Here is a 10,636-nt window from a genome sequence, read left to right on the forward strand (position 1 = left end):
AGCGGCATCCATGAAATTTGCTCCTGAACTATTATAGCAAGTGCTTGTGGCTACATTGTGTTTGCGCTAATTGAGTATCTTGGGGAATAGAGACCTATCCACTGTGTACCATCTGGAACGGTACCAGGTGAACTATTTTGCATATTAATTAGGTGTGTCACGTTCCAGTTAACCCATCTTATTGATTGCAGTCCTAAATATGTAATCATATTATGTTACTAAAGTTTAAACCCTGAACTGAGAACTGGAAAAGTCGCCTGGTGAGGATGTGGATTATACTGCGCAGCAACTAGTACTAGAGTGATGGTCTTCCAATGACCCTTGCCAAAGGTATAGAACAATTTTAGTCAATGGGGTATTATTCAGTCAGCAATGCGTTCCGTACAGCCTTTCTTATTTTGCCATTTATGACATCCGATCATGTGACCTCACACCTGATTACGAGACCTCACAACTGATCATGTGACCTCGTGTAGTTCTATATCCCGATTGAGTATCGAAATAACGGCCATACTGTTCGGAATCAGCTCAGTGTAAAGTGTACCAGGTTTAATTGCATATACAGGCTATCTAGACCAAAGTCGGCACACAGCCTTTATTCACACCAAGTAATGTTCACGCGATGTGACAGGCCATGTAGACCCCAGCCCCTGCGCGACATTGCTCGGCCAAGCAGAGCCTCCCTCCACGCCCTCGGGGCTGGTTCGACACCGCGGTGGCTTTTGTGATCGTGAACCGGACCACAGCGCCCGAGCAATATTTCTACTTCAAAAGACATAAATCATCCCAAATATCCGGCGGACGTCAGCGACATCCGCCGGGCCCGGCTTTGATGCTGGGCCGGCGATCGAGTCGATAGCCGGGTTGTTGTGATAAGACAGACGGGGTGTTGGAACTACTCACTCAGCGTTCGATATCTTTTAGCCATGCGGACTCAAAAAGTTGATGGCTTCTGCAATATTATTACCAAATACATGTACATGTACTACGAAAGCCACAATACGGATCCAGTTTATGACAAATACTGTCAAAGACTTTGAATGCCACTCTGTTTATGGGACACGAACAGTTTTATAACAGAGTTGTATGGCCCAACGTCTCTTTGTTTGGAAGTAGGCCTATAAAGGACACCCTTCAGTGTTCTCAATAAGACAAAATTCACGACAAACATACATGGACTCAATGAATTTACAACTCAATAAACACCCTTTGCGAATTGGGTCAAATTGCGCTTGTTTAAATATTTACAACTCAGGAGTGTGTGGCGCGGAAATTTTCCCACCGTCTGCTGTGAAAGTAGCCAGGTGCTTCGCTATAAGCTGACAACAATTTAACGCCCTCTATGGTTAAGTTGTTGTTTAGGTAAATATTGTGTATAATTCACTCAAAATGTGTATGTAAAATCAAGATGGCCGCTGCTTTACAGTCCTCTCTACGTCTGTGATGACGTCATTGGCGTGAACTATACGTAGCAAAACAAAAAAGTCAGGCTGTTTTGTAATTATGGAACGGTCATGTCCGGACCGTTTGTATGCCACCAGCACCTATCAAAACCTTTCATTTACGCCCCAGCAGTTCATGCAGCCTTGAACCAGCGACTGGGGAAACCCGTTGATCTAAGCGGACAACTTATTGCTTCCAAGCTGTCAAATCATATCTCATCACCTACTCGTTTCTTGATTAAATCTTTTGAGCAGGGGCGGATTAAACCGGGTGCCGCGTGCAATATCGCGCAACCCCGTCACACCGAGTCCGATAATGCACGCGCTTAATTTAGCTGCTAAACGCAACTAGCTGGGTAGGCTTCACTGCATGCTACATTGTTGTGCTTGTATACTAGGCTTTGAATACATCAAGATACCACTCGTGACAACAAAAGTGATCAATAAAACCAAACAGCAAAATTACGCAAGTAACAGCAACAGAGCAACAACAAAAACAAAGAAGACATTCATATACAACAGGCATATCATGCAGTCTCAGCAAATTTTGGCGGCGTTGCGCAACAAAACATTTGCCGATACAGCCATCACTGTACTAAGGCCTACGTCTCGAAACAAATATTGTAAACTTGACACTCCTTATTGATTAACACCATGATATCTATAGCCAAGAAAGAGAACTGGCAATCAATATTATAGACACAGCGAAATGAGTCCAAATAATATAACAGTTAAAACAAAATTAATATTGTTTTCACCAGTGCCAAATCAAATTCGCGAAAGTAATCCGGTTCGATATCGGAATCTAATCATACTAGCTCGAGTTCGGATAACTCAAAGGAAAAGACCGCGCTAATGCATATACCAGCTGGTTTTTAACCCAGAAAGAACAGTTTACTCTCTGTGCAAACTTGGAACACCTCGGCCTATATACAGGTCGACATTTCCGATCTAAAACGACGTCGGGATACCGCCACGGTGCCAGACTACAATGCTGGCGGTTTTATGGGTTCCTATTGGCCAATTGCGTGCACGTGATGGGCCTCGATCCTTTTGCACAGCTCTGTGCAAACGTTCTAGAATGATCGCGCCTGTCGTCACTATATTCTATACGCCTATGTTTTTTTCTGTTAGCACTTGTAGGAAAAACCCACACTGCACTTTGTCGAATACTCACCCTCGCTGCATGAGATAAACTGTCAGTGGGTCGCATCATGTTAATACTTTATGATTGATGATGGGATTTGCTATACTCTCAACTTCATAATCATGACTCAGGGTTTCTGTCAAAACGTTTTTCTAAAATGATAGATTGCTCCCCTGGTGCTTTTTATTCACTTAAAAATAACGCTACTCATACATTATCTGGAGCAGGGTATAAACCCAGCTTTAGATCTGCAAATCCTGGTCTACTTTATTGACAACCACGCTGGTGGGCTCCGATTCCCTCGTGAGATTCTAATTGCATGTTCAGAAGCTCCTTGCGTTATATACATTTTACCGTTGCGTCAATGTCTCCTTTTTTCTACTGTTAGTAGTCACCCTGTCAGGTTTTGCGATACCTTTAATGTTCCTGCTGAACAAAACAACCCAACCGACCACTCGAAACGAGTCTAGTCGCGGCTTAACACAAAGAGCAATTAATTATTAGATGTATGGTAAAGTGATGGGCTTGGTAACTTAACAACAACCGTTCGGTTCAACACGTCGAAATAAGTTAAGTCAAATGTATACTTGAAACACATACCACTGGAGCAAGGACAAGTTTCACTGTAGATTGAATGCTGCATATCTCAACACATGTACAAGTCTCTTTTGTTATTTTTTTTTTACTACAGTGTACATCGTACATCATCATTCAGAGTCAGGACTTATTAACTGATGGATATTTAGGGTGCATACCTATGTTCCCCAGTACCTATGTTCCCCAATACCGATGTTTCCCAAAATCCTTACCCTATAACCCTAACCCTAACCCAACCCTAATCCTAATGATTTCGGGGAACATCGGTATTGGGAAACATTGGTATTGGGGAACATCGGATAGACCCCATATTTACTACTCGTGGTAGATTTACAATGATCTGAGGTCAGCCTTTAGCCAACCTAAATTGAAAAAAAGTATGTTTCTCTATATCAGTGATATGGGGCTTCTCAAACCAAGGCTGTCTCCATGCAGTTTCGGCTTATCAGGTGACCTCAGGACACTTCTCAACTGGGAACAGAATTGGCAAAAAGAGTTCCAGTCACCGACCTGAATAACAATGGGGACTTAAATTTGCAATCGGCTTGCAATGGCTAATTAATTATCCAATACAATTTCATATTTCAACGCCACAGACTTTCGTTTCGGTCTAATCCTAATGTCTAACATTTATGAGTCTACCAATGAAACTCAAGTCTACTAAATCACAGAAGAGGTCTAGGCCTATTCATTTCGATAAACTCCGCTGACAGAGCTGTCAAAAGACTTCTAAAAAAGGGACAATCTTTTCTAAAACTGAGCATTTTGTTTGAAAGTTCACACAGCCGGTCGGGGTTTGTTTAATAAGTCCGAAAGTGTTAAACACAATGGAGACCACGTAGGGTAGGAATCAACATGGCGCCACCATAGTGGCAACCACACACCTTACTTTTTCCATTATATGCCTAATCCTTTATCTTGATCCTTATTCTGCCCAGCCACCTGCAACTATGGGAAAATATTATAACTACCTTCCCCTTGAATACTGGATCAATTTGCCATTATTGGCGCGCCAATAAAAAGAAGCAAAATATAAATCACTTATGAAAAATGACACGTCAAAGGCTGAACCATAATACAAACAGTTTGAACTCCTGTTCACTGCCCGCCTATCAGGGTTTGGCAGTGTGTTAGATAGGGGATTATTGCCGATCCCATAGGTCCAGCTTACAGCCCTCACTGACTCACTACTGACCCAATTGTAAATTAGACTCACTTTGAACCAATAGTCCGACTCAGATGACCACCTATATATCCTTTCGACCAATTTGGTCTCGGGCCAGCTTTGCCTAGATTTGCCTAGTCTTGTTACACACCTTTGCTTGGTGCACAAGACGTGGACAACGCCCCTTACTATTTCGTGCCTCTGTCCGCTTATGTACCCAAATCTAATGTACAAAAGCGGGGAGGGGGGGGGGGTCGGGGAATCATACTTGAGAGAAATGATTTTATATTTGCACGATTGAGCGAGGCTGGACCTGCATAAGAAAGAGTCTTTTGCGTCCTTAGCTTTTACGTAATGATTCCTTTTAAATGGCCGAAGCAAGCAGAAAACACCCTCTTTCTGAAACCAACTTTGGCTCGGCGCTGTGCTATTTACAGGGTGCTTGAGTTTCTTCCACAGTGCCCCCTTATAGTTCTTACGGTCAAAGTACCCCAAAAATGGCATGTACCCCCATTTGCGCCTTTAGGGGGTGCTTCCCTTTGACCTGGTGTTCCAGGGCATTTACGAATGACGTCCGTTTCGGATCCAGGTTCTTCCTAGAGGTCACAATTCCCAATTTAGGGATATTGTTTGACCCCCGTTCGGATTTTTGTTCTTCCTCTGGGTCAAACCGGCCATTTGTTTTTGTTACCTACTTTCCTGAGGGCCAAAGAGCCCAATTTGGGGGTCTAATATTAGGTGCGTTTCTTTTATGATCTGTGTGCGTTTTTAGTGTTTGGTTCTCATAAGCTGGATCCGCCACTTGTTCCCAACTCCTCGAGCTCTTTCAGCAACCTCTAATGAATGTAGCCCGAAAACGCTTAAATCCCCTCAATGTGTAATCACTTCAACAAATGACATATGCCTACTTAATGTGAACATCTTCTTCATCCTTACTTCACGAGTTATGGTGGCCGTCAGGGTCGAGATTATGAAATGTGGCAGTTCATTATACAGATGTTTACAATAAGATATAATGACGACCGGTGCTGAGGATCCGCCTGCGTGACTTGGCGGCAAATAATGCCAGTGCCAATGCGGGCCACGGTTGACGTAATTCAATATTACAAGCCATCCGAGGCGATGAGTGACGATCATGGATAACGATGACGACAACGATGTTGTGGTTTAATTCCGTGTGTGTGAGAGTGTGGCTGTAACTAACATTATGCAGTGTCATGTCTTCGCAATGCGCCCAAAACTGCTCGCTTCACAAAAGTGAGGTGCAAAAAGTACACATCACTGACATAAGAGCTCTCAATCCCATTCAGTCATTGCGTTCACATTGTACAGGTTATCCTTTACAACTGAGGACTTGGAACGAAGGGTTACCTAAGGTTTCAATAACATCCGAGGCCTTGAGCCTAGGTCCTTGGTAGTTTTCGCATACAAAGCTGTAGAAGAAAAGAGGGGAACAATACGGGTCCAGGGTACAAAGGTAAAACCAGACTTTGTGTTCACCAAGCTTAGTTCTTCTGGTTACCTTTTATGACTTAGGACTTGGAACAAAGGATTATACCTAAGATTTTATCCCCGAGGAACTAGGCCGAAGTCCTCGATAGTTAAGTGCACATACACAAGGAACATGTCAAGAAAAAGTCCAAACAATAGAATATAACGGGGAATAATACAAGTCCTCGGTCGTACAGTTAAACCAGACTATAGTGAACAAACCTTGTAGGACAAGACATGAACAATATTTTAGTCCGAGCACAAGAAACAAAGAATCGAACAATATGGGTCCTCGGTAGTACAGCAAAACCAAACTGTGGGCGACCAATGTGAAGATGCGAACACCACTCATGTTGCTTTTCAACACCTATTGTGGGTGGAGGGGCTAAGCGGGGACTTTGACCGTTAAACCCATCCACATCTGCTTCATTAATAATCTTTCCTCACGATCTATGCTCACTCATCAGCCATGATGAATTGCGACAGGTTCGGTTTTTCATTTGCCGCCAAAATTTCCCACAAGAGCTCCTTTTCTTCTTCTTCTTCTCTAACCCCTGCCATCTATTATCATCGCTGAGTATGTCAGGAGAGTTATAAAATATCTTCATTTCCATTTAAAGAGCCCCCACAAATCATGAAACTGCCAGCATGTCTCCGAACAGACAATACTTCTGGCGCCTGCATGGATGACTACAGCACCGGTCGAACTGAGGCTTCCGAGAGCCTCAACTGTCCGTCCTATAAGTCAGAAACTTTCCGAATCCCTGTTATGACCGAGATCAAATTCCCAATGTTTGTGCCTTAATTGCTTGAATTTGAACATTTACTCCGATTCGACAGAATTGGTCCATCTCTAATTTCCAATCTGCTGGAAGAAGTAATAATGTTCGGGAATTTCTCTGTAAATTGCACGTACGCATTTCGTGTGCTGTGTATCACATAATCTACAGGTGAAAAAGGATGGTGAATTATTTGAAAGCTGACAACGACCCAGTAATCTGCCCAAACAAACACCGTTGACAACATAGGCCTAAGACCGTTTTAATTTTTTGTGAGTAATGGGCCAGCATTGTTCCCCTTTAACACCGAATCTGGACTAATATTCACCCGATATCCCCAGCACTCAATAAAAAAATGCTATGATTGATGAGCTCATTGTGCGGGAAAAATGGGACAGTAATAACTAACGTGGCACCGAATGGCTGTTAATAACCCGGTGGAGTTGTAGAAGACTGGGGAATGGGGAAATGATATTGTCGATTAGCCTGAATCCTAGAGAGGGGGAAAGCTATGATTAATGACCGTACGTGTTATACATTTATAACAAAATCTCGCGGTATTAATGACCGGATATTGCACTTCATCATTCTACATAATGCATGAGGCGGCGGGGACCAGACCATGGCAATGACGAACATGATGAAGAAGGTAAGTTTGACGATGATGATGATGATGTTGATGATGATGATGATTATGCCGATGACGACGACGACGATGATGCCAATGGCGACATCGACCACGACACTGACGTAGACATCTTTACCAATGACAACGAAACGCTCACGAAGATGACAATGTTAGTGATGACGCTGTGATCATGACAAAATTGACAGCGACGTCTATGATGACGATGACGAAAATTATGACAATAAAAACGAGGACAAATTTATGACACATAGTGGCATGTCATTGCTAACTGGGATTTATCTTCCATTCTATTCAAAATCTATTACAGTCCAAATCTCTACCTTAATATCAAGCCATGCAGTTCAACACACACACACATAATACAGCATACAAATTTAAAAATACAGTATACAAATTTGAATGGGTTAACAGAGTTTCCTGACCAGAAAATATTACTCAGCGACCTTTATGTTTACAAAATGTCAATGAGTACCAGTTAGAAGTTATATAAAGCACACAAAAATACTTCATTGGTAACCTGTGCATGTTGGTAAAAAAAATATGCACAGAAGAGTACCATGCACTGAATAATCCTATTCGGCTAGGATTGAATTTGATAGCACTTGCGAAAACAATGTTCCAAGTACCAAACTTTCCAAAGAATGACTTCAACAGCTGGATTTTTTTCGAAGAACTACTCAGCTTGAGAAATTCAAAAACTTTGACCGTTTTAGACAAATATAATGCCATTTCTTTCGACACACAAAATATTTTGGGGGAAGATGTAGGCTGGTTTCCGAGAGTAAGTTAATGATAAATGGTGTAATAGGTCAAGCACTCAGACACGTCATGTCGCTGATAGTGGGCAGGAACCAGGTCATGTTATTACACGTTTGGATGCCGTACAGTGCAAATTAATAGGCTTGTCAAAATGGACATCTTAGACTTTGTCGATGTCATTATAAATGACAACTTCGGTGTCATTTTCATAACATGTACTTTCGTTGAGGTAACTATACTTACAAGTTAAAGTTACCACAAACCAGGAAACTGTAATTTAAACCATGGTATCTATTGTCTGTTTTAAAATGTAGCTATTTGTTGTTTTATTTTTGGAGGCAATCAACAAAATTAAGAATACCAACATTGGAGTTCTCAACTGTGTGTTTTCAGAATTGTTATGGGTATTTTAGTTGCTGGTAAACGATTAATCTACTGGTACCCAATCATAATGTTCTTTGGCCTTGGTAAAGAACAAGCGATCCTGCGGTGTGATGGTCGTTTGCGTATTACCCAATACGGACTCATTGGTAGAACTGCACATGCCTAAGTAGGAGAGTGACTGGTCACGTGTGAGGGTTCAACCAATAAAAGAGCTAGTAAAAGGGGCCAGATTTCATAGGAGTCCAAATTTCATGTGACACCAGGGGAAAAGTTGACTAAAACCAGTTGGTGTTTTATCAACCATTTGAAACCACCCTCACGTGACGGGCTCTGGACCAATAGGAATGGGTAAACTGCATGTCTTAGTTATTTATGAATGAAATTTAAGATAACACTTAAGTTTATAGTAAGCGTTCAATTAAGACCGAACGTGTGGGAAATTAATGAAATAAAAGCACCGCTAAGTGATAATGACTGCATGTTATGAGATTACTGGGAGTTTTCATCAAGAACTGAACTTGGCATTGAATGATTATTCTACAAGTAAATACAGTACATGTACTTGTATACCAGCATGTCGACATCTGCTTGACCTTGCGTAATGTGTCAGACAATGGTAAGCAAAAAAATACGGTCAAAAAAGATAGACAAATTGTCACCCTGAGCAGAGCTAGCTGCGTTCGTTCCAGTTCAAAGATTTTTATTCCTTCATGGTAAAAAAATGGAGTTTTCTTAGCTTAAGACTTTTGCTGCAGTTTGGGCTTACAAACCACAAACCACCTATAATCAAAGGAATGATTTTGAAGTCTTTGTGATATTAATACTTTTTTTTAGCAGTGTAACAAATCTAAGTGATTTGTTTGAATATACGGAAAGTTATGGATTTCAGAATAAGTGTTTTAAGTTATGTTTGGCTCCACCAAACAGGGAAGCCTTTGTCTACAACAAAGACACTCCTTTCTCAAAAGAAACTCTTTCAGGAGACTTAATTCGTTTAGATCTTAGCTCTGTAGGGCAAAAAACAGTAGTGGTAACTGTATCATTGCGGCCTAATCAGCCAATGAGTCCTCGTCATTACCGTCCCACCGCCAAAAAGTCCCCCTTGTCTCCGGGCCTCACCGCCCGCATCCATCACCCGGTCCGCGGTGGATGGAAGACCCACGGCCCCGGCCCGATGTCTTACGGGTGATGAGGAGTACCCTACTTAGTCAATTTGTACACTCGTCCGCAAACAAGCGGACGCTCCATCGCTAAACGAGGAAGGGGAAAAAAGTGGGGAGGAAGAGCAAGATGAAGTATCATTGAGATGGACAGTGCTTAAAGGAAACTGCCCACGTCAAGAGGGCTGTTGAGGAAACAGAGAGAGGGGAAGGTTGATAGGGATACATGGATCCTTAGAAGTGTGTATACACATCATCCTGTGATGATGACCACTGTTGAAAGTATGATCGATTACTTTAGCTTCGAGTCTCAAAAAACATGAAACTGGTTTTTGTGAGGGAGTTGAAATAAAAGACATACTGTGGATGCGGGGATAGAAGATATATGAGCGCATGGATGGACGGAAAGGTAGTGCATGACTAGTTGGTATTTGAGACAAAATGAAAAGATGACATTATAGTTAACAATGACCTAGTGTGTCACTTTAGTTACCAAAGAGTGTAAACCACAGCAAGTGTCAGGAATCTCTAATGTCTGTTTTCCAAACGGTATCGATACCAAGTATCAGTTTCATTACTATCGTCATTATCGACACCAAGGGTTATTGGTTGCAATCTATCTGCACCGATCAACCTTACTAATTTTGTTATTACTGAAGAATTAATCTGACAAGGGTGTGGAATAACTGGGACGACCAAGTGAGGTAGAGAGTGTGTGGAATTAAGCTGTTCGACGCACGTGGGCGCAGGAGATCGGCGTGACGGACCGATGCAGTCTTTGCGGTTGAGAGAGGGAGTGAGTGAGTGGTATGTCTGAGGTCCCAAACCCTCTGTTCTGATTGTATTGGTACCATTAGTCTGACAACATGCATACTATATAGCAAGGCACGTCTGCGTCCTGTCACGCGCTGCAGCCACAAGAAACGGATGTGCGGAGCTTGTGTGCATCTTTCATGCCTTTCACACCGAGTCATTAATATAACCCGACGCGAGTTGGCACGAAATACAAAGGTTCACCAAACCGGGCACAAGAGGAGTCAGTCAATATTCATCAGCTGGCGTC

The sequence above is a fragment of the Patiria miniata genome, unplaced genomic scaffold (genome assembly GCF_015706575.1).
Source record: "Patiria miniata isolate m_02_andy unplaced genomic scaffold, ASM1570657v1 HiC_scaffold_24, whole genome shotgun sequence".
Classification (NCBI taxonomy): Eukaryota; Metazoa; Echinodermata; class Asteroidea; order Valvatida; family Asterinidae; genus Patiria; species Patiria miniata.